At 40.6% G+C, this 25849-nt stretch overlaps 1 protein-coding gene and 1 long non-coding RNA gene across 4 annotated transcripts in view; one reads left to right on the plus strand and one right to left on the minus strand.

Moving 5' to 3' along the window:
* The window catches only part of KCNAB1 (potassium voltage-gated channel subfamily A regulatory beta subunit 1), a 344031-nt gene that overhangs the window by 24645 nt on the left and 293537 nt on the right, over positions 1-25849 (minus strand). The gene's annotated exons all lie outside the window — the stretch shown is intronic.
* On the plus strand, positions 13851-21941 carry LOC123615990 (uncharacterized). The gene is made up of 2 exons (XR_006723855.2): positions 13851-13976; positions 19502-21941. It is a non-coding gene; the product is annotated as an uncharacterized LOC123615990 (long non-coding RNA).

The raw sequence follows: 25849 nt of genomic DNA on the forward strand, positions 1-25849 counted from the left end.
GTTTTATTTTAAAGCTGAGAAAGGTAAGAGTAAGCCTGTGTACCATTGGGGGTGATCTAGATCGGGGAGTTACTGAGGATGTGGGCTAGAGGGGTGGGGGAGAGACTTGACAGAGAGTGATGGAGCAGGACAGGGCTCCTGGGGGTGGGAAGGACACTTCCAGCAAGATGGTGGGACTGGGAGCATGAGAAGACAGGGGAGCTCCTGTCCGATGAATTCTATTCTCAATAAACTATCAATCAAGTGAAAAAGAGGTGGGAAGTGAGGAAAGAGTGAGAAGGAGCAGTTCTGAGCCTGGGAGAGCCTATGCAAGATGCCCCAATGCCCCAGGCACTTTAGTTGATGGTAATTTTTTGCTCCCTGATTTGCCTGGCCCCTGACTGCACAGGGAAGGGCTGGTGGAATGAGAAAGGACTCCAGGAGTTCTTATGGGGAGGAGGCTGCAGCACAGAAAGCAGGGAGGAACTTCAGGAGAGCGGAGGGGCTGCAGCTGGAGACGCATGTCACCACAAAATACAACTAATTAATGCACATTAAATTTGTTACATATTTTTTAAACATCAGAGAAAAATCCCCCAAGTTGTTTCGCTATCTAACAGGAAATCATTGTACTGATGGCTATGGAGGGTTTTAATATGGTTCTACTATTCAGGGACACTAGAGGGCAGCATTGTTAAGAAAAATAATCAACTGAATCAAATGCTTGTATATCATGGAAATGCATTTTGAAAGCATCCTAGACAGGACATCAGTTCTGAGTTGGGAAAAGAATTTTAGGAAGATCACTGAGTGCAGTGCATTCACCTGCTTATGGGAAAGGACACGTAGACAAACTGATTAAATCTGGCAACTCAGGAGTAAAGCTGCTTTTCCTGGGAGCCTTAGCACTAGGGATTCTCAACACTGACTACACATTAAAACATCTGGGGAGCTTTGAAAATACATTATCCAGGCTCCATGGATGTTCTACTACATCAGAATCCCTGGGGGGTGAGGCCGGGCATCAGTACTTTAAAAACCCATCCCAGATGATTCCAGTGTGCAGCCATGCTTTAGACCACTGGCTTGTCTATGCCACTGGTCCCAAAGTGTGGCTCCTGGGGACCTGTCAGAAATGCAAATCCTAGGGCCTTTACCCCAGATCTAACGAGTTACAAATTCTGGGCATGGGTGGGCCCGGCAGTCCGTGTTTTAAGCAGCTCTCTGAGCAATTCTGGTGCAGACTACAATGTGAGAGCACTGCTTTCTATCATCCCCAGGTAAGCCATTTCAGTGAGTATCCACGTCCTCCTAATCCGAGGACTTCATGCTAAAATTAAACCTGTCATTACTTGCTCTGGTACATATGCAGATAGTCACCATGACATGCATGCACCCGCACATGCGCACATACACACTTTAGTATGAATCAGCCACCTGAAGGATCTGAAGAAAATGCAGAGGTCCAGGTCCTAGCCTGCTTCAGTGAGCCTGGGCCTTGGTATTACTTTCATTAGCTCTCAGATTCCAGTGTTTGAGAAACACTGTCTAAACTATAGGAAGCCTTGGTGAAATCTTTCCTGTGCACTCCTTTCCAGGTTGAAAGCATCATTATTTAACCCACAGGTAGCTCTCTCTCTCATTCCCCTGACCCTTGGCACACAGCTGGCCTCTGTAAAAGCTGCAAGTCAGCTTTGCTGCTCTGAGTGTCCCAGCCCCCCGTCTGTAAAATGAGGATGACACGGAGCCTGTGGAATTCTTTCAAAGCTTGACATGAGATGATGTGTGTAGACCAATTTCTGGATCTAAAAGAGTAACACAAACCAAGGAACAAGTAAGCAGGATGTGGCCCTGCTTGTTTCTTCTCAAATAGGCTCGGATTCTAACACTGTAGTTATCCCCACCCCACCCCCAAAAAAAGTTGACCTTCTTTCAGTGATGTAGGGTATCTATGTTTAAAACTACGCATTTTAGGTAAAAAGCTTTATGAAACTATTTATTCTGTGTGAAAACATTGTTGATAACCATGTTTATGTTTTTAATTGGCTCCCTCATGCAAAAAGTCGTTGCTCACGTTAAATCTTTTTCATGTGAAATGTTCTCTATAACTTTGAAAGTTGTAAGCAAGTAGTTACACTGCCTGAACAATAAACCATAAGGACTAAAGATACAAATATGCAGAACTTTGTGTTTTGATCAAATAAGATGTACTTAAATTAATCTGGCCATAGAGACACAAAATAATAAAAACAAAAGAAAGCTTAGAGATAATCCCGTGCAGTTTCCTCTTAATCTAGGTGAGGGAACAGTCTAGGAGTTCATTGTTTTACGGCATAATTTAAAGCCTGAATATTATTAACAATGATAAATATTTCAGATATGCTTACAAAATGAGGAGAGTGAATACACAGAATAATTGTACTATATAGTGGAACTATGTGGAATTTTGTTCTGTATTTTCCAAGAGTCCTATAAATGTGGGATGTCATACTTTAATAATGTAACAAAGAAAAAAGAAAGATTCCTTAACAAAGCAGCACTTTAAAATGCGAATATGTTATGGGTTAATTCACAAATACTGGGTTTAACCAAACGCAATTTCCATTTCTGGAGGCCAAAAATGGTTGATCTTTCTCAAGGAGGGAGGACCATGGTGGGGGCTGGGGCATCCGTAGAATGCAGGGACTTGGTTTCATCAGAGGAATTGTAAACACTAATGAAAAACAAGCGTAGGTTCAGGCACAGTTTGCCCTCTAAACCAGCTGTGTGGTTGCTATTTACCTAACTTCAGTTGTTTATTTACTTATTTAACTTCAGAAACTTGGGGCGTTGGTTTATAATCGTGCCTCTTTGTGGCTTAAGGGCTTCCCCTCGGGTCTTTATCAGTCCTCTCTCATCTTGGCTGTGGAGAATCCTCTCTCAGTGCTCAGCTGAGCTTCTGGAGATGGAGGACTATGTGTCTTCACTGGAATGGAAACCCATACCCATAAACAGGTAACCGCCACGTTTAGCCTTAAAGTGTTGCCGGCTGTCTGCGGAGAGCCCGGCTCCATTTGCCTCACAGAACACACAGGAGACAAACTGGTGTTTGTTCCATCACTGTCACTCGCTTGGACATGTCCTTCAACCTTGCTGATCTCAGTTTCTTCAACACAAACAGATTGATATTAATTGAGCACATAGGTCATCTTTAGAATGACAGTTTAGGTGGGTAATATTTTAATCCTTATTTTGCTGATGAGGGATCTGAGGCTCAGAAAGGTAGTCACTTGGGCAGGCTCTCAGCAGGTCATCTGTAAGGCCACTTCTAGCTTTGAAGTTGTCTGATGCACCATCCTGGAAGGTTTTGTTCACACTACATTGTGGGAGAAGGTGGGTTGGGGAAAGAAAAATAACAGGACGTTCACTTAATTGACCACATGGTGTATTTGTGAATGTGTGATGCCTTGTGGTTGTTCTGTTCACCCCTTTGCATTTCATATGCCAATGACTAGAGCTCGTGATGTGTATGCATGACTTTGGAAATGTGAGCAATCTTTTTGCTTCCTTGAAGAAAGATCTTGAATCTGATGACTCTCTGAAAAAAGAACCAAACAGGTCTGCATGTGACCTGTTGAAGCTTAGAGACAGAGTGGTCTTCACAAGACAGTTTACTAGGAATAAGTTCTCTGGATCTGGGCAATGGCCAAAATGATTCTGGATCAGAACACACCAGACTCAAGACACTAGAAAGGGATACAGAAACCAAGCCGAGTAAGTAAAACCTCTCCTATCTGGAGAAATGAAACTTTGCCCCAAACTCTCCCCAGGATGGAGCTGTATGTCTCCAAGGACAGTGCACTGTCTTCACCCTGCACACAGAAAACCCCACATGCATAGGGTCCTCAACCTCTCTGCTCTGACACACTGGTTTCCCTGATCACAACAGTTCGAACTGAGCCTTTGAAACTGCCCAGATGTGAGTCTGAACCTTGTTCTGAAACATGCAAAAGGTTATTGAAATGAGATACTTTTAGCCTCACTTTTGCCTAAAGACCAAAGGCACTGAACAAAAAAAGTCATTAGTAAGTACCCCTAAATTTCAAAGTGAGATACTAGACCACCTGTGTAGGACTGGTAAAAACAGATTTGGTCATCTTTAGCTCAGCCCCTACCTTGAAATAAAAAAGTGGGTGCAGGTGGGGGTTGAGAGACAATTTGGACTTGTCTGAGTCCTGTGGCATTTTCCAACCTTCCCCTGTGATCCCTCCCTCCCCTTCCATCTTTCACCTTGTCCTAAACTGAATAAAACTCCAGAACCTAAGAATCCCATTTGCAGAACTTGCAAATCAGAACAGCGCCCTGCAGTAAGGATCTGAACTGGCTGTGGTTTTCTTTTTCCTAGTGGTCAGACACAGGCTGTCCTGGAGATTCCGCTCCTTCCCAGCTCAGTTCTCCCCTATAGAGGAGGCAGCTACAGGACACTGTATACTTTTAATATTATTTCTTCCTTCACCAGACATGTGCTCTTTAATCCTAGTAAGAGAGTGAATGTTCCTTTTACATTTAGATAAGAACGGCCAAGTGACTTGCTAAGGGCAATGACATTGCTTTCTTATCTTTCAGTACTTCTTTATCCTCATTATTTCTCTGTAATCCTCTTATCACTACGTCCAGTCTTCCAGCTTCACACCTAGACTTGCTACTTCCTGCTGACACGTCAAGAAGTCATGCAGAATGTGGGTCAGAAAATTGCACCTCTTCCTTCAACATAATCTAAACATGGTGCACACTATTTCCTACTCAAACCTGGTGATTCCAAACTATCAGTTTGTAATTCTTCTGTTTGGTTGACAGTAAATGGTGGAAAATAAAGAGATGGTTTCTGTCCTGATGAAAGGGAGGCAGCATTCTTGAGGAACAGAGAGTACAGTGCTCTACAGTCAAATTCTGTGGGAGTTGTGAACAGTGGAATGAATTCCAATTCATTTAAAAACATTCAAAATGAGAGTAAGCAAACCCATTGCCTTAAATTTTGTCTGGAGCAAGGCAACAAAAGAACAAACCAACAAATCTAAGTGAACTGAAACTCCAGGGCTGTGATAACTTCCTAGGTACCTGACACATCTTTATCCGTGAAGCTAAAAGTTGTATCATCAGTGAATTGTTTCGTTTGCCATCCTGGGGTTTCCTTTGGCAATGGTACTGGTCAGTCTTTGAAAAAGAATTTTTAATAGTTTGAACATGGGTATTCTCCTGATGTGGGATATCTCTCTGACATAAATTTAAAAAAACTGAAATTTGGAGAAAGATTCTCTTTCTTCTAAAATTTTTGAATTTTTCTCTTGTCAATTAAGCCTCATAAATTTTATCATAGAATATGGCTATCTTAGTTTATTTGGGCTGCTATAACAAATATACCATAGACATAACAAAAATACAAAAAACACCATAGGTGGCTTAAACAGCAAGCATTCATTTCTCACAGTTCTGGAGCCTGGGATGTCTAAGATCAGGGTACTGGCAGGTTTGGTGTCTGGTGAGAGCTCTATTCCTAGTTCATAGACAACCATCTCCCTGCTGTGTCATCATACGGTAGAAGGGGTGAGGGAGCTCTCTGGGGTCTCTTACAAGGGTGCCAATCTCTTTCATGAGGGCTCCACCCCCAGGAGCTAGTGACTTACCAAGGCCTCACCTCTTAACAGCATCACACTGGGGGTTAGGTTTCAACATACAGATTTTGCAGGGGACACAAACATTCAGTTCACCACTGCTACAGATGGCATGCCTATGAACATCTGAGTTGCAATAACCTGATTTTTTTTTCCAATGTATGTACCAGGATGATCTACAAAACGTATGCAGAAATAAATAAGGAAATTAATCTGCTGTATAGATTTATTTGATAGAACTAATTTATTCTAATTTTAGAATAGCTAAGTGAAACCATTCTTATATATGAGGAACAACTGTGGTAGAAGGTAATTCTGGTACAGACAATAACACTGATCAGCAATACGTAGAAAGATATGATACAGGTTATAGATACTGCTCATTCAGCTATAATGTTGCAGATGCAGTACTATATATAAAATAGATAAACAACAAGTTCATACTGTATAGCACAGAGAACTATTCAATATCTGGTAGTAACTTATGGTGAAAAAGAATATGAAAATGAACATATGTGTATTCATGCATGACTGAAGCATTATGCTGTACACCAGAAATTGACACAACATTGTAAACTGATTATACGTCAGTAAAAAAAAATATATATATATATATACAAAAAAAATCTGAAGATTTGAGAATTACTAGCTTTTTGTTTCATGATCCTCTTGAGCTGTGGGTTGTAATCTTTCTCACTGAGAAACAAGGATGTTTCAAACTTCTTGGTGTATCAATTAGGTTTGGGTTTTTTTTTTTTTTTAATGGAGTAAGTTACTGAAAACTCAGTTGAAAGTCCTTAAATTGTAAAAGAGACTTTATTGACTCTTGTCACTGGAAGTGCAAGCTTCAGAATTGGTTGTTCTGACAACTGAGTTGAGGATCAACTTTTTTCTAACCCTCTGCCTGCTATCCCCAGGCTGGGTTCCCTTGTGGCGTTAAGGGGACTCTCAGTGGCACTTACGGCCACGTGCTCCCTTGTCCATACGCAGCAGGGCCCTTTTGTCTCAGTTTTCCAAGACTCCTGAGACTGAATCTGATTAGGCTGTTTCAGTAACATGAACCAGTGACTCTAGCTAAGGGAAAAAATGGACTGATTGGTTTAATGCAACCCAGAACCCACCTTTGGAACTGAAGTGGAGCAAAAGGCCTTCTTCTGGGGCAATGGCAGTCTGGTGGAAGTGTCAGCACCCATACAAAAATTTGAGTACCTGAGAAGGGATGTCTGCTGGGCAGACAACCAACAATTTTCACTGTGCTCAGACAGGGTCTTGCTGGGCACAACAACAGAGGGCCCAGGAAGAGGGCTAACTCTATTGAGTGCTACTATGTGCTGGGCATTTTACCAACATTATTGCATTTGAGTCTTACTACAGCCCTGTGAGATGGTATTACTACATTTCCACTTCATATTTGAAGAAGTTGAGGCTCAAAGAGATTAACAACTTGATGAAGCCATGTTTGTACCTTTTCTTTAAAACCAGCCCCACCCATCAATCCCCATGCTCAAACAAAATGAAGCAGAATATCTTTTTCCTTTTCCCTTCATCCACATTTGTATATTTCATGTCCTCTCTTTTGATTCTGCTATTTGAAGCAAGCATGTAGAGGTAAAATAACTCTGTCAACTGAGGAAATATATTAGGCAAAACACTCTCTTAAGAATAGTTTTCTAAATGTTCACTGAGATACTAAAAAATAAATTTAACCAAACTCCACTCATTCTACCTAATATTTCTGTATGTTATTGGTGGTGATTTCTATACAGGGGAGCATCTGTCATTGCATTGTAGATTATGTGATTCGAGCCTTGAATTTCTGATCTTTTACATCGTGTGAATGTCATCCTCACTGGCCAGCCAGATGCAGAATCTTGACATGTAGCTTCTTATTCTGTTATCCTAACTGGAGCATTTTATATATACAACTGTGTATCAGCTGCTGGGGACGGGCATTTAACTTTAAAAGGAATTCTATCTTCTGGATGGAAGAATAAAGCAAGCCACTTGGCAGGAGAATGATAAGAGTAAAAAAATATTTATCCTAATGAGATTTTCTACTGTTAAATCCAGTTTCATGCTGTAACAGGAGGCACTCTTTATTGCTTCTTTAAAAGTGTAGAGCTGGCTATACTTCCTGGTCCTACCACGGGAGACGTCTGGAAGGAGATGCTGCCTTAATCTTAATGATATTAAAACCTCCACCGCTACAGCAGATGCAACTCACTGGCAGCCCCAAATCCACGCTGGCTCTGCAGTGCATATCTGTACTTGTCAGCTATCTGGTAATTAACCAAAAGGCAACTTTTAATCTTGACGTGGTGGAGTGGAATGATTTTCCCAGCTTTTCGACAGTGAACTACCTGGTAAAGAGAAGAGCTATTCATGCTGTTAATGTTTTTAAATGAGGCACCTGCTGCTCTTGATGTTAAAACGTAAGGCAGGCCCAGTGGTGGCTCAGCAACATTCACTACGAGGACCACTGCAAGGAGCTGGCCTGTCCTGGGGGAGGCCCACCTTCTTCTTCTTCTTCTTCTTTTTTTTTTTTTTTTGGTATCTATTTCATTGTTCCACGTGTGTCTAGAACACTTCATCTTTCTTTGGGCCTTTCTTTCCCACTTCTGAGCTGCTTCTCCATCCCCCATCCAAAGATGGCTGTTTTCCCTTATTCCATTAGAATTTTCCCTTATTCCATTAGAATTTTCTGCTGAGGAAAGAGGAAGTTTTATCAAGGTGGGTCATGGTAAGATGGTGCTTCTCAAACATTTCTATCCTATGACCCACTAAAGTGACCACAAAAGCAAACGTTATTAGATGGCTTTGGCTCTGGCTTAGAAATGTATGCAAATCTCTTATCTACACCATAATAAAGCATTTGCTGTAGAACAATAATAATTTTCTTTCAGATCTTCTAGTAAAACTGCCATGGAAGGAAAAGGCCTCGTGTTCACTCGGTGGCTTGTCACACTCCCCTCACTTTCCCATAGCCACCTTGTCCACACACAGCTCCCTTCCGGTGCTTCAGGGGAAACGCATGCCTGGTTGTGAGGCAAAGAGCAGCAAGAAGGGATCAGTGCCTGAAAAGGTGGAATAAATTCTCCCTCTTGGGGACTGGTCGGGTTTTTTTGTTTGTTTTTAATATGTATATATATTTTTCAGATTCTTTTCTATCACAGCTCATTACAAGAAACTGAACACAGTTCCCTGTGCTATACCATGGCTCTTTATTGTTTATCTATTTTATATATAGTAGTGTGTGTCTATTAATCCCAAACTAGACTGGTCTTTAATTAGACACAGAACCCTAGTGTGACCTAATCCTTTTTGCCCTGAACTTTTGTGTATTTCCATGCCACGCTTTATGAGGCTCCCTCACATAAATACTAGAGTCTTCTGGAGTATTAATGACAACAGTTTACACTAATTTTGCATGTATCATGCACTTGGCCTTGTTCTAAACACTTTATATATAGCAACTCATTTAATTCTCACAACAATCTTATAGCACAGGTCTGCTGTTGTTAGTGTTACAATCTTGTTTTGCACACGAGGAAACTGAGGCACAAGGAAGGTGAGTGAGTTACTCAAGGCTACCCAGCTAGTAGGAGTCCAGCTGGGATTTGAAAGCAAGCAATCTGGCTTGTGTCTGCTTTTCACCACAGAGAGCACTGTAGCAAGTTAGAAATTGAAAGACTTGTATACAGCAAGGTGGACCCGGAAGCCCTGATGGAGCAAGACAGTTACATTAAAGGAATGAAATGGCACCTGCAGAACTCCTTCAGGCACCATAGGAACCGTTTTCTGTTTCCTGAGGGTGTGCACTGTGTATAGGCGGCCGTCTGGTTGTGTGACCACCTACTGCTTCTCTGTGACTTGGCAACACTGTGGACAGTCTCTCTTTCCTGCTTGGCCTTCACTGCCTTGCAACTTTTACACGTGAACCTTCTTCAATATAGGGAGTTGAAGGACAGAAAGACAATTGAGTGAACTGCTGTCTACAACACAGGGCAAGAAAAGGTAAGTGCTAACCAGAGGAACAGGCATCGGATTGTACTGGTGAAAGAGGGGTCTGCTAATCTCAGCATGACTTCCCAGGCTTTTCTAACAAAGTGTTTTCTAACAAAGCCATGCTTTTCAAAAATATTGATTATGCTTCCCAATCAATAAGAGAAAGATATACTGGTTAATATGTAAAATAATTACCTGTACTACCAAGCTAATACGTCATAAAATACATATCATGGCACCCAGATCTTGACTTCAATATACTAATCCCCTTTGAAAGGAACCAGGGTACCTTAGAGAAGTGGCTGATTACAGGGCTGGAGAAAGCACATCTGAGCTTGGAATACCTTGGTGCTGGGAAGCAAAAGTCTTTAAAAAAAAAAAAGAAGAAGAAGAAGAAGGAGGAGACATGCCTAAAGGACACAGAAGACATGTCAAAGATGCTTCAAGTGGCCAGGTTGGGGATCACTGTAACAGCAAAATAAATGATAGTAATGAATCATAAATCATAGAATAAAATCAGAATCCATGAGCTCCAGGGGAACTGATGTAAATGATTGAATAAAATTATTCAATGATAGAATAAATAAATTAAGAAGGGGAGAAGGGAAAGCTCTTCCTTACAGTAGAATGCCAGCTAAAAAATATAGGCAGTATGATGGAAGTGAAAATGACCATTCGGCAAACACCACAGTACTAGTTTCAGGCAAGAATCATTGAAGAGCGCTAAATTAAGTAGGCAAAAGTGTGATGAAAAACAAGATATTTGCATATTTTCAAAATGTCTCTCCCAAAGATACTCACATATCTACACACGTACCTAATATATACTAAAGGAAAAATAGTAACTTTATAATGGAGAAACCTGGTAGGTATCACCTTAACCAAGAGAGCAAAGTTAACATGACCTCAGTAATGGAAAAAAGAGGCAGTATGAACCTCCTGACATGATACAGCAAAAGGACACGTCATCATTTCTGTGGTACTCCTGCCAAAAATGCCTACCCTGAATTTAATCACTAATAAACATCTGGAAAACAACTGAGGGACATTACGCAATATAACTGGCTAATGGTCTTTTAAAGTGTCAAAATTATGAAAAAGAAAAAGTGAGGAACTGATCCAGCTTAAAGGAGACCAAAGACACATCACAACGAATTGCAACATGTGATTTTGAGTTGAATTTGGACCAGAAAAGGATATTAGTGGGACAATTGGACAAATATGAGTACAATTCATAGGTTACATAATATTACTGTGTCATGTTAATTTCCAGATTTTGATACTTACACAATAGTTAAGTGAGATGTTAACACCTGGGGGATTCTGGGTGATGGGTATAGAGGAATCTTCTGTACTATTTTAGCTACTTTTCAGTGTCTGAAATTGTATCAGTGGTTAGTTTAAAAAAAAAAGAAAAACTAAAACATATACAGTGAATAGAAATTTAAAAATAATAAGGTATAAAATAAAGGGAAATTATGTTTTCTTCTTATTCTGCAGTGGGTTATCTGGCACAGCCTGTGTTGGATGCCACTGAGGGAAGGGGTCTGGCTCAGTATTGCTTGCTTAGGAAATAGTGGGTGGGTCTCTGGTGCTGGCATGTTTCTGGAGGATGTAGTGAGTGATGGGTTGGCTTATGATCATGGAATCTTGGGTAGGAAAACTAGCACTGATTATGTATTTCTAAACTTCCAGGACTGTGCCTGGACTTGTCAGTAACATGGTTAATATTGACAACTCAATACCATTGGCATTTTTATCCAGTTTGTGTGTATGTGTGTGGTTATTGTTTTAATCTTGAGCTTTGTCAAAGAAACAAATGCACAATGTTTAAAGAGTTGATGCCAAAAGGCTTGTTAAAAAAAAAAACAAAAAACAGCAGTGTTTTGACTCTGCCTGCACCCCAGAGATGGTAACCACTTCCAACATATGCAGCTGTTTATGCTGATACTAATCTCTAGATTTCTCAATAATATGCATGCATTACTCTCTTGGCCCAGCTTTTTAAGACATAATCCATTGACCTTCTGTGCAGTGAGGGTTTTAGCTCCTGCTTATACACCATTCTGTCTTCAGTATCTTCCCAATATATTCACATCTGTTTAAGGTTAAAATCATATTCTGTGTGCTCATTTCAATGACAGCATGCTTAGTGTCCACTGCTGAGCAGAGTAGTTTACAATGACTACATTTCCCTTCTTCAATAACTTTTCGTTTTCCTTTAGTTGACAATTGCTTCATTAACTTAGTTTTACTTGAAGCTAGAGTTAAATCTTCCTATACTTTGTGCATATGTTATTTTCTCCGTGGTCAAGCTTGTGAGAAATTCAGTTCCTTTTATTTTTTCCTGGCAACATCCCATCTAGGCCCCCATCCTCCTGCCACAACCTACATTGGTGCTTTCTGTGCCTGCTGTGTGGCTGTCACCCCAGCACCTCTCCCTCTGTCATCCTGACAACTTCCTTCTCCCCTTGAATGAGTTGGATCTACTGCTTCCTTCTTGTGGCTTTATCCTCATTTTGGTGGAGCCTATTTTCCAGTAGCTTCTGAGGAATTGTGTTGGGGAGACAGTAAAGTCAAAATGCTATGAGTTCGTCACCCTTAGTTGGCAGTTTGCCCATCATCTTTTTGCTTAGAATTTTGAAGGCTTGTTCCATGGTCTTCTGGGTCTCAATTTTGCTGTTGAGAATCCATCCCTAAGTAGTCCTTACTCTCCATCCTTCATGCGTGTACTCTATTAAGTCTCTGGAATATTTTAGGAGCTGCTTTTCCTTACCTTTTCACTTGTGTGGGTCTTTTTTCATTCATTGTCCTCAATAATTTTGATCTGGAGACTCATGTTCTTTATTTTTTTAATTTTTTTAACATTTTTTATTGATTTATAATCATTTTACAATGTTGTGTCAAATTCCAGTGTTCAGCACAATTTTTCAGTTATTCACGGACATATACACACTCATTGTCACATTTTTTCTGTGAGTTATCATAACATTTTGTGTATATTTCCCTGTGCTATACAGTGTAGTCTATTCTACAATTTTGAAATCCCAGTCTATCTCTTCCCACCCTCCACCCCCTTGTGGTTACAAGTCTGTATTCTCTGTCTGTGAGTCTATTTCTGTCCTTTATTTACGCTTTGTTTTTGTTTATTTGTTTGTTTTTGTTTTTGTTTTTTAGATTCCACATATGAGCGATCTCATATGGTATTTTTCTTTCTCTTTCTGGCTTACTTCACTTAGAATGACATTCTCCAGGAGCATCCATGTTGCTGCAAATGGCATTATGTTGTCGGTTTTTATGGCTGAGTAGTATTCCATTGTATAAATATACCACCTCTTCTTTATCCAGTCACCTGTTGATGGACATTTAGGCTGTTTCCATGTTTTGGCTATTGTAAATAGTGCTGCTATGAACATTGGGGTGCAGGTGTCATCCTGAAGTAGATTTCCTTGAGACTCATGTTCTTTAAATCTGGAAATTTTCTTGTATTGTTTTTTCTTTTCTTTCTTTCTTTCTTTCTTTTTTTTTTTTTTTTTTTTGACAACTACCTCTCCTCCTCCATTTTTATCTGTTCTCTCTCTAGCAATCTTTCAGTTGAATAAATGATGGGCTTCCTAGACAGAACCTTAATTTTCTTATCTTTTCATTCTTATTGTCCATATTTTCTTTTTTTTCCCTGCTTCCTGGAATATTTCCTCAATTTAATGTCCAACATCTTTACTGACTTTTAAAAATTTTTAGCCAAAAAAATTTTTTTCCCATTGCATTTTTTTAATGTCTAAGTTTTCTTTTTCTAGTTCTATGTTGTTCTTGCTCTGTCTTTCATCCTGTTCCATTGATGCAATATCTTCTTTTATCTCATCAGGTATATTTATTATAGTTTCTTTGAAAATTTTTATACCTCTCTGCATTATTATGTTATCTTTTCTTACTATTTACTCTCTTTTTTTTCATATTAGAGGTGTTCTTTGAATGACAGCTGACTTGGGGGTTTCTGTTTACATTGAGAGTAAAGCACTACAATTGTGCTTGGACAACATTTGTCAACTAGTGCAATTCACTGTGGGAGCAATTAGGGCACTTGCCACTTTTTCCCATGGGATTTTCTTTCACAACAATGTCAAGATCTGTTAGATTTTTTTTTTTCTGGGATAATTAACTTTCTCCAGAGAAACATTCTATTATCTTCTGCCTGTGGAAAGTGTAACCTGGTTGTTGGTGACCTGGAGGTAAGTGTGGGGAGAGGTCTGGGGTCTCAAACTTTATAATTCTTTTTTTTTTTTCTTTCCCAGCCTGGCCTTACCTTCCTCTGTCTAGAGCTTCTCAGCTGAATGTCTCCAGGTAATGCATCTCTTGCCTCTTTCATTGGAGGGGAAAGGTGGGACCCTGCCTGCAGACCTGGGAACATGGAGCTTTAATAGCTCTGTATAGTCTTTTGAAGAACTGCCTTATATCTAGTTTCCACATCATCCCTATCTTCTGTGACATTGGTGCCTCCAACACCTTAACCATTCTGAGGTTGCGTGGTACAAATTAACTTGCTTCTCACCTGTGGGCACTTTATTTTTTTAATTGTATTTTTTATTGAAGTATAGTTGATTTACAATGTTTCAGGTATACAGCACAGTGATTCAGCTATGTGTGTGTGTGTGTGTGTGTGTGTGTGTGTGTGTGAGATACACATATACATACATATTCTTTCTCAGATTCTTTTTCATTATAGGTTATTACAAGGTATTGAATATAGTTTCCTGTGCTACGCAGTAGGTCCTTGCTAATTTTACATGTATAGTGTATATCTGTTAATCCCAAATTCCGAATTTATCCTTCTCCTGCTTCTCCCTTTGGTAACCATATGTTTGTTTTCCATGTTTATGAGTCTATTTCTGTTTTGTCAATAAGTTCATTTTATCAATTTTTAAGATTCCACATATAAGTGATATCATATGATATTTGTCTTTGTCTGACTTCCTTCACTTAGTATGATCATCTCTAGGTCCATCAATGTTGCTGCAAATGGCATTATTTCATTCTTTTTATGGCTGAGTAATATTCCATCACACACACACACACACACACACACACACACACACACACACACACATGACATCTTTATCCATTCATCTGTTGATGGACATTTAGGCTGTTTCCATGTCTTGGCTATTGTAAATAGTGCTACTATGAACACTGGGGTGCATGTATCTTTTTGAATTATAGTTTTCTCTGGATATATGCCCAGGAGTGGGATTGCTGGATTATAGATTATAAAATATAATCTATTTTTAGTTTTACAAGGAACCTCAATACTGTTCTGCATAATTGTCACACCAATTTATGTTCCCACCAGAGTGTAGGAGGGTTCCTTTTTCTCCACACCCTCTCTAACATTTATCATTTGTAGACTTTTTGGTGATGGCCATCCTGACCAGTGTGAGGTGGTACCTCATTGTAGTTTTGATTTGCATTTCTCTAATAATTAGGGATGTTGAGCATCTTTTCATGTACCTATTGGCCATCTGTACTGTGGGCACTTTAAATAAATCTTTCCTCAGTTCTGCTAAGTCATTTGTAGTTTATTTACAACTCCTCCATCCCTTTGCTGCTTTCATATATATTGGTCCAGGTTTCCAGTTGTCTGCTCCTTTCATCAGAAAGGAAGTTTCTATTTCTGTTCCTGTGTGACATTTATTGGGTGGGTTTTTCTTTTTTTTTCAAAGAGAAAAGGGATTACTTGGTCATTCTAAATCAAGAGGTTTCTTCACTGTTTTCCCAATGAGGAAACTGAGCCTCAGAGATTAGATGCCTCTCGCTTCCATACCCACTCCCTATTTCCCCCAAACTGGTCTTCTTAAGATTACTGATGATCTGTACGGTTAACACTTACAGGCAAGTCTCAGTTCTCATCTTACTTGACCCATCAGTAGCATTTGATACAGCTGATTACTTCCTCCTCCTAGAAATGTTTTCTCTACTTGCTCCTTGGGCACCACACTTCTCTTCCTCCTTCCAATCTCTTAATATTGGAGAGCTCCAAGGTTTAGTCCTTGTCCTTTCTTTCTTTGTCTTTTTAAAAGTTTTCCTTCCTTCCTTCTTCCGTTCTTCCTTCCCTTCCTTCCTTCCTTCCCTGTGTGATTTTTACCAATTATCAATGCTTTAAATACCATTTACATGCAGACAACTTCCAAATTTGCATCTCCATCCAGTCCTGTCTCCTGAGTTTCTGACTCAGTGTGCAATTGCCTACTCAACAGCTCCATTTGAATGTCTCCTGAAGATCTCCAGCTCAAGACTAAACCCAGACCCCCGATCTTCCCGCACAAAGCAGCTCCACCATGGTATTCCCTGTAATAGTACCCTATAACAGGGCAGCCCCATCCTTCTGGAGACTCAGGCCAAAAACCTTGGCATCATTCTTCATTCTTCTTTCTGTTACACCCACATGCAATCCATCAGGAACTTCTTCTGGCTCTACATTCAATAATTTCATATTAGAGGTGTTCTTTGAATGTTGAATGACCACTTCTCCACTTCTACAGCTAGCATCCTCATCTGAGCCGCCATCATTTCTCACCTAGATTGCTACAATGATTTCTTAACACATCCCCCTGTTCCTACATTTGCCCCTTTAAATTGTAAGTCAAATCATGTCACTTCTTTTTCCAAAATTCATTCAGGGGGATGGCCCCAAAAGATCTGGCCTCTGAAATCTTTCTAAACTCATCTCCCTCCACCTGCCTCCTTCCTTACTCTCTGCAGCCACACTGCTGTCTTGATGTTCCCAGAACACAGCAGGCTGCTCCCGTCTCAGAGCCCCTGCACTGCTTCTACAGCCAGAAACACTATCCTTATCTCCCTCCCAGTCACTCACTTTACTCCTTCAAGTCCTCACCCTCTCAGTAACCCCTCCTGACCCCCGGCAACTCCATTCTCATCACTCTGTTCTAATTTTTCTTTTATCCATAACACTTACCACCTTCTAATATCCTATATAATTAAATCTTTAAAATTATTTTCTGTTTATTTCCTGTCTCTCCTGCTAGAACCAATGTGTCTCACGAGGACAGGGATCTTTTCTATTCTGTTCTCTTGTCTATCACATGCATCAAGAACAATGCCTAGTGTATAGCAGGCACTCAAAAATATTAGTTGATTATGAACAAATGAATGAGGCAGGTTTTAGACCTGAGTATTTTTTTTTACTGTACCATGTTCTCTGGGCCATCCTGAGTGCTGTAAGATGGCATTTAAAATGCATTCTGTAGGTGTTTTGAGAAAGGGATTTTCAAGACTCATACTGTGCTTGAGAAAGGAGTAGGGGAAACAGATGGGAGAAACAAAATTTCATCCTTCCTTCCCAAATTTTTCTTTTTGGTCTCCATAGCTCCCTTTTTTGTTTTCTGTTAAGTCTGTGTGAACTCTTATGTCATTTGTTTTTTTCTCTTATTAGATGAAAGCACTCATTTCTAGGGCTAATTAGGTTCATTCCATCACCAAATATACTTTCAGTTTCCATGCTGGTGATACATTTTCATTTTTCCTCCAGGTAAAGGAGAATATTGATAATATTAAACTTTCTTTTCTTTTTCTTTCTACTGCTTCCCTGTACCCACACGTTCCATCCACTGGCCCTTAAACAACAACAACAATAACAAATGAATTTTCTTTGTATAAGTAAATTTTGAGTTGACTCCACTAGGGTTTCAGAAAGTTATCTAAAAGTATCTCAGTTAGTTATTAATTTGATATGATTGGCTTCATCAAAGCTAGTCACACTGGTCACCTTTTAGAATTTAAAATGAATAAACATGACCTAAGTTAAAAATGTGTTTAGAAAGGATGAATAAAGTTCCAACTGCAGAGGTTGTAGTCTTGTGGCTTAAACTCTTTTCTAGTGTTTGAACAGTGACAATTACTCCCTGATTAATAGAAGTGATACTTTCAAAAATCTTCAGGTGCCTGGGGAGGGTTTGTGGGGTACGAGGAATGTCTGTGTATAGGGTACACATTTTATACAGGTGGCCAGGGGCCTGATTTTGTAATTTGTGGAGACTTGAATCTTTAGCATACAAGGTTTTCCTAAGTTTCCAATTATATTGGACATAATAGTATTTCCTTATAAAGCAAACACATTTGTTTTCTGAAAGTAATGGAAGAGTAGTTTTTTTTTATGTGTAATTTAAGTCAGATCAATTTAGAAATAGGTAACTAGTACACATAAGTAACTAGTGTGTGGAACAAGCATGACTCACGATAATGTAATTACAACCCAGCTTTATTTTTTAATTTCCCACTGGCCTGGGAACAATGAAAAGTTGGCTTGGTGAAAACTCAGGCTGGTCCCACAGCTTTTCTACCCACTCTTGGGTAACACACAGTCCTGACATCCTTTTAAATCATAAACACAGCCTCCATAGATCTCAATCAAAACTCCAAACTCAAAATTTCCTTCCCTTTCCTAGCTGGGACCCGCTTAGACTAAATGACTGCAGTAGGGGTAGTGAAATGGGGTGTGGCTGGTTTCTCTGTTCCTCTGCTTTCTGCTTCTCCTCTGAACCCTTCCTTGTCCTACAGGCTCTGGGTGTCCAGCTCCAGCCCTCACCCTCCAGGAGGCTGCCCTCCTAGAGGACAGACCCAAGGTGACTGCACATAGGAAACAGTCATAGCTGCCCTCCCGGTTGTCCCCAGGGAGGGTCATTCTCCTAGCTGAACCACGGAAGTAGAGATCCAGCCCACTTCTCCACCTTTAGACTTGCCAGACATGAGCCATTCCCAAGCCGCTCAACTCCCAACTGGGGGGGGTCACGCAACTCTCCACCCCCACAAGAAGGGGAGTGAAGGGCCAGCCCTCTCACTGCACTGGGGTGGGAAGGTGCACACAGCATAGTTATCGCCAGATGCGTCCTTCTTACTAGATCCTCTCACCTCCTCTCTTCCAATAATTTTATTCTTGAACTAAGTTGAGGGGGCTCCAGAGGCACAGAACTACAATTGAGGGAAAGCTCTGTCTTCACAGCAGAATGCCCATTCATAAATGGGGGGGGGGGGTGGTAACTGTAATTACCACCCCCACCCCACCATAGTAACTGCTGCAGGCAGGGATCTGCAGTAAATGCCAAAACCACACTGTGGGGGGCCAGGCTATTTACGTGTTCTCAAAGAATCAAACCCCAGCTTATTTATTCATTACTAAGTCATAGAGGTACCGTCACGGTGGAGAAAACTGACAGACATCAGCTTAACTGAGTGAGCAACCTTAACATGACCAGTAAGGGGACAGTGACCCTCCTGGACCCTCTGAGACACACACTGAGGATGATCCAAGGTCACTTGTGTAGTCTTCTTGCTAAAAATGCTTAATCCTAATCTAATTACGAGAAAATAATCAGCCAAACCCAGACTGAGAGACATTCTCCAAAACAACAGGCTTGGATTTTTTTTTTAAGTCAATGTCATTAAAGAGACAAAAAAAAAAAAAAAAAAAAAAGAGGTGGAGGAAACACTTTAGACTAAAAGAGATTAAAAAGCCATGGCAACTAAATGCACTGTGGGATTCTTAATTAAATCATGGACTCAACTTCTCTCTCAAACAACAACGTCCTATATAGCACATTTTAGGAAATTTGAGGATAGTTTGTGTCTTAGATAACAGTGGGGTATCAGTGTTAAAGTTCCTGAGTGTGATGAGTGCGTTAACATTTGTGTGGAAGGATGCTGAGGCTGTCTCAGGACAGAGAAGAAAGTATTTATGGATAGGATGTCACAATGAGAGAGGGCAAAATAGAGCACAAACTGGTAAATCCAGGTGAAGAGAATTGGCTGTTTATTTTTTCAACTTTTTTTTTTTTTTTTTTTTTTTTTTTTTGTAGGTTTTTACTTTCTCAAAGTAAAATATCAGGGAAGAAAGAGACATGCAACCAGCTCTGGCCCTCTTCCTTTGCAAGCATACAAATAGAGATTCATCTCTCTGAAATTTTGTTTCAATTGTGTGGATGCCTGGTTGAAACTTCAGTTATTACATCTTAATATGTGTATATACATATTCTAAAACTGTAAACACATGTATCAATAACAACCTCAAAATACGTGTGCTGGACATTACAATTTAAAAAACTTTTCCACTTATATTATCTCATGTTATCGTCACAACGATCTTGGAAATAGCTATTCAAGGTAATGTTTTATTCATTCCATTTTCCAAACAAAAAAAAACTGAGCAGCAGAAAACTCTGAGCAACTCAACCAAGTTCGCACACCTGAGACTGCACCCTCATCCTGATTGCAGATCCTGTACTTTTTTCGCTACACATTTTAAACACCCAGGAGGGCTTTTTCTTTGTTTTAAATGAAGGTACTGGGGATTGTACCCAGGACTCGTGCATGCTAAGCATGTGCTTTACCACTGAACTACACCCTCCCCCAAGGGGGGCTTTAACAGAGCCATTTACTCTCTCATAACTTCATTCTTTTACAGGAAGGAAGAGGGGGACTTAAGGGTATGTCTGAGAACTCCGGGCGAGCAATGACACAGGTGGCTCTGCTCACCCCTGGAATCCTCCTGCTAGTAAACCCTGAGCAAGACGCTGCTTTGACAGGCAGCTAAAACCCACAGCCCCACCGGCCCGGGCCGGAGAGCTGGCTGATGCTAGTGTCTGCGTCCTACACCCATGTCACTGCACATCAGTCATTGAGGCACAGTGAGGAACTTACAGAGGTGACTTCCCCCGAGATTGAGTCGACATCCCCTCAGAATATGGAGGTGAACCTTGTCACAGCTCCAGCAGCCTTTCAGAGAGATGTCAGCTCACACAGATGGAAGCTCACGTGAGTCACAAACCCACAGCCCAGAATACTAAGCAGCTCTCTCACCTGACAGCTGGGGTGAGCAGAAGCCATCTCTGCTTTCTCTCTCTCTCTTTTTTCTTAACTAAAAACAACAAGGGCAAACAACAACCACAAGAAGAAACCACCCTTTCTGAGCTGGGTGAGGACCACAAGCTTGCGGTGAGGAGGAAGGACAGGCCCCCCAGACACTTGGCCCATGTTGTTTCTCCTTTTGGAGCTTACTAATGACAGCAGCTGTGTCCCTGCTGCCTTCACTGTTGACTGAAGATGTGAAGAAAAAGAAAAAAAGGAAAGAGAATAGAGGAACTAAGTAAACTGCAAAAAGTATAAGCATATTCTTCTCCAGAATCCTCCCTTCCAAACAGGGCTTTATGAAATGAGGTGGGGAATCTGTGACTTCCCAAGAAAGCACAAAATATAGCACCAAATAAATTACAGACTATTACTGGGAATACAGTTTCCTTTGAAGCTAACTCGCCACATATTTTCTGCAGCCTCGGCAATCTTAACTTCTCAGCATGCTCTAGTCAAGCTGGTTTTTCTAAAACTGCTGTTCTTTCTTGGGAACCTGGTTGGAAGATGATCATTTGTTCACCAGGGCGCTGTTCCTGATAGATGCCTACCAGAGTGATCCAGGTTCCAAACTCTGGGGTCCTCTGTTAACTCTGGAAAAATTTTCCAGTGGCCCCTGAAGCTGACTCTGCAAATCTCAGGCAGCATGTCAGCAACTAACTCTGCAATGCGCCTTTGCTGTGTTTCTTAAGATTATTCAGCTCTGCTTAAGGAAGTAAGAGAAACAAATAAGGACGACAGATGAAACTGGGTAGAGCAACAGGTAGCCTGTGAGGCAGATGAACTTCACATGATGTGTGTGGTGAGACTAAGTGGGCGAGGAAGCTCTGAGTCATGGGAGCCACAGACAGAGCAGGAAATGTGTGTGCTGCGCACTGAGAGGAAAGGATGGAAAGACGTGATGTTCATAATGCGTCCATATGTGAACGACACACCCAAGGCACACTAAATGGAAGCATATGAGAACACAAATAAGGCCTTAAATCAGCCACCCCTGGTGACCCCATTCTGGCCTCAAGAATCCTCTGCACAAGAAATACAGAGTCCAGAGCTGCACCTCAGGCTAACTGGTGAACTACAGGTGGAGCTGTCCCCGAGTCTTCCCAACACAGCACGGGTGCCGTTGACTCAGGCACCTCTGTCTGCTGAGCTTCCTTCCTCGGCCCTCAGCTCTGACGGTCATAGCCCCGCCACCGCACAGAAGGCCACCGTGGTGGTGGTAGTGGTGGTGGTGGGGGGTCATGTGAACACTGCGTGCCCCAAGATTCAGGCAGCTGGTCCCTCGCCCTGCCTGTATTCTATCTGAATTGTTCTAATTGCCTCTATCCTGCTCCACTTGCTTTTCACTATTTCACTATTGATTTAATAAACCATGTGATTCACATATCTTAATCTGTTGTGTGAGACTTTCTGTTTCAGGACCCCTAGGATTACCTGGTTGCGGACTTGGAGGCTAGTACTGACTCCAGGTCATTTCCCACGTGACAAATTTATGGTGGGACCATGCAAATAATAACGATAAAAATGAGAGCTCTAACTTTTTGCCTAATTACTATGTACTAGGCAACATTCTAAGCATTATATATATAATCTCAAATATTCCTCATAATATCCCTATAGAGTAGGTGCAGAGCAGATATTGTTACTTGTGTTTTACAGATAGGGAAACTGAGGGGAAGAGAGGCTACATAACTTGCCTAAGATCACACAACTAGGAAGAAACAGAAAGATGATTTGAATTGGGGTCTGTCTGACTCCAGAGACATGCCCTTCCCCTTGTGGGGGGAAGCCAAGCTACCCTCCCCCATACCCTCTTGGACACCCTGTCTAGAATCCATCCCCCTTACTACCTGTCCCCCTCCCACCATCTAATGTAACTTTCTTACCAACATATTGTCTGTATCCCCCACAAGAATGTAATTTCTGTAAGGACAGGAAATTTGCCTAATTTATTAACTTCTGCTTCTCTCAGTGACTAGAAAAGTGCTTGGCACACAGTAGATATTCAAAGAATATCAACTGAATGAATGAATGAAGCCTATTATTGAGTTTTTTCTAGATACACTTTTGAAGACAAAATCACAGACTTTAAGATCACCTTTTAACTGGATAGATTAACCCCGGCAAATCTATAATGACATAATTTTAAAGAGGATGGAGGATTTCAGAACAAAATTCCAAGCAGACAAAAAAGGGTTAGAAGAAAATTCCATGGCCAGCTCTGTACCCTGATTTCATGGCCTCCCCACAGACCCTGGGTGACCCCGCAGCTTGGCCAGCTTCATTTGATTTTCATCACATTGTAATTTCAGGGTCTTAGACGTCTCCTCTGCTTACCTCTGAGAAGAGGTCCAGAGAAAGGGGGATTTTATGTGTGTGTGATTATACGGGGCATTTTAGAAATGGAGCTTATGTTTGCTTCCCCTGCCATGAGTGAGGTGGTAACGCCTTTGGAAGGCACTTGATGTGTTACCCCCACTTTCAGATACAGAGATTGAGCCTCAGTGAGGACGGTACCTTGCCTAGGTACACAGTCTAACAGGTAGCAAAGCCAGGATTTTAAGCTGTGTCTATCTAATGCCCCCACGTCTACTTGGCAGAAATATTGTCCTAATGAGGAAGCTTACAATGAATAGAAACATGAGATGTTCTAAAAAACCACATCAGAGACTGAAAGAATCCCAAGAGAAACCAGCCATCCCCCACAGTTCTTAGAATGGATGAAATTAATTTCTTTTTTTTTTTTTTTTGGCATGACTTGTCGTTCTGTAAAGGATAAAACATCAGCTGGATACATCTCAAGTAGCAGTAAAACTTTGGATGAATTCACAATTAAAATGGAAATAAAATTGATTTAGTAAAATTGGAACTTTTTTTTTTTTTTTTGTGCCACAGGCTTGGTAGGGTTTGGCTCATCTTCTTGGATATGAAAATCATTTTCTCCAAATTAATTTCTTGAAAACTCAGCTGTCCCCCCAGCCTTTCAAGCCAGGAGGCTAAATTGATCTAAAGGACACCAGAGGCCCTCAGAGCATCCTGGCCAGGGTCATAAGTGAAATGCATTAGATAATTTTAATTTGATATAGTCATCCTCAGGGGCAGCTGAACTGCCAAAGAATCATCCATTCATTCATTTCTGCTCATTTAGGTATCAGTCAGATTTCTGGAGAGAGATCTGCATCTGGATGCTACTGTTGATGCTGATGAGGAGAAAGGGGATGTAAGTGTCCTGGGGCTGTTTGCTAGCAACTGGCCCTTCTAAATATCACCCTGAAATATGCTGAACCAGATCAGGCACTGGAATGTTCATAGATGCTAGGAAACCAAAATTGGTTTTCAAGTACAGAAAAATGAAGTTGGATCTATTTAACTTCAGAGCTTCATTTATTCAATCCTTAAACACTAGTTCACCCATTTATCCAATCATCCATCTATCTAGCCATCCATCCACCCAATAAATGTTTATTGAGCACCTACTATGTGTCTGGTGCTCTGCTGGACTAGAACTAGAGTTTATAGACCTGTGTGGTCAATTACACTAGGCACTAGCCGCACGCGGTTATTGAGCGCTTGAAATGTGGCTGGCGCAGATTAAGATGTGGTATTAGTGTGAAATACACAATAGATTTCAAAGACAGTATGAGAAAAAATAATGTAAAATTTCTCCTTGGTAATTTTTATATTGATTGCATGTTGAAAGGATAACTTTTTATGTTTTGGGTTAAATTGAAATATATTTTTACAGTTAATCTCACTTGTTTCTTTTTCCTTTTTAAATGTAACTAATCAAAAATTAAAAATACATATGTGGCTTGCATACTGTTTCCATTGAACAGCACTGTCATAGACTATTTGCAGAAGAAATCTTCCTGCTATTATGTTTTTGGGGGACAGACTGAGGGTGTCTTTCAGGGAAAATAAAATATAAAGACAGAAGGGATGACCTATTGTGGTTAGATAATATTTCTAGGTGTGGGGTCATTAAAGTTTTGTTCTGAAAACTTTATTCTGGATGTTAAACATCTAGGTTCAGTGTCCTGAAATTGAAAAAAACGTAGAAAATTTAGGATGCTAAATGTTTGCCATTCTGGTATTTTTCTGAGCTGTCATTGGATGTCCTAGATTCTTGAATTTCCGTGGATTCCTGCTTGCATATGGGGATACTAAAAAAGATGGCCGAGAAAGAAGTAAATTCTTATGGAGTCGGTTCTTTGACATGATGATGTTATGGGAATTAAGTGAAGCTAACTTTGATCTTGTCTCTCTTATTTGGAATAAGACATCTGGGTTGTTTTATGTCTGCATTGACCTAATAGCAGGGAAAAAATAAATAATTTGAACTGTAATGAGGTTGGAAATAATATCTAATGACTCAGGGAGTTTGTGAGATTTACTAGTTTTGGCCCAAAACTCTCAATAAATAAAAGTTAGAAGGCTCAATTCCAAGTGTCTTTTAAATTAAAATTTAATTAAAATGTAATTTAATTAAAAACTCATTGTAGTCTCAGGATCAACGGATTAGTGGGCTTTCTACTTTCCTTTTAAAAGGAGCTATATAAACTAAAATGGGCCCCCTCTTTTTTCTGTTATTCACAAGTGGTACATGGTTTATAGCCTCCTTTCATCCCCATAATCAGGCTCAATCACTTCGTCCCTGGAGCGATGAGAAGGGTATGGATGGAGAAATTAGCCTGGCACTTGGGAATGACAGAGAACCTCACCAACAAACAAACAAACAAACAAACAAACAAACAAACCCCCAAAAACTCCTAGTGCACGTCCTCAGACACACAAGTGCTCTGTGTCTACCCATGTCCACCATGATCTATGTTGGAATGAAAACTTTCTCTTACCTAATGAGCCTAAGGGAAGATTTTGGGGATTTATGGAAGTGATGGACTTAAGAATACAATTATGATGGGGGACAAGGACCTGTCAGTGACTCTACTGGGAAGAACAAGGTAGCATAAGAAAGAAGAAATGGGACATGGGGCTGATTTTTGGGGGGACTAGAAAACATGCCATCAACGCCAGATATTACAGCAGAGACAGATGGCGTGGCAGATGCTGTGAAAGAAAGCTGACGTACTACTAGGCGAACCAGAAAAAAATAAACAAGAAGGACAGAGGAAAAAAGGTACACAATTTCCCTTCTATTGTCAGGAACATCTTCCCTTAGCTGTCAAATGTCTAATTACATCCCATGGGGTTACAGATTGCAGAGGAGGTGTCTTACCCCTTTCTCTACCAACTACACATTCAGAATTTACAGCCATTCGTTTGAGAGAACTCAGTTTTTG

Source organism: Camelus bactrianus, chromosome 1, assembly GCF_048773025.1.
Source record: "Camelus bactrianus isolate YW-2024 breed Bactrian camel chromosome 1, ASM4877302v1, whole genome shotgun sequence".
Taxonomy (NCBI): Eukaryota; Metazoa; Chordata; class Mammalia; order Artiodactyla; family Camelidae; genus Camelus; species Camelus bactrianus.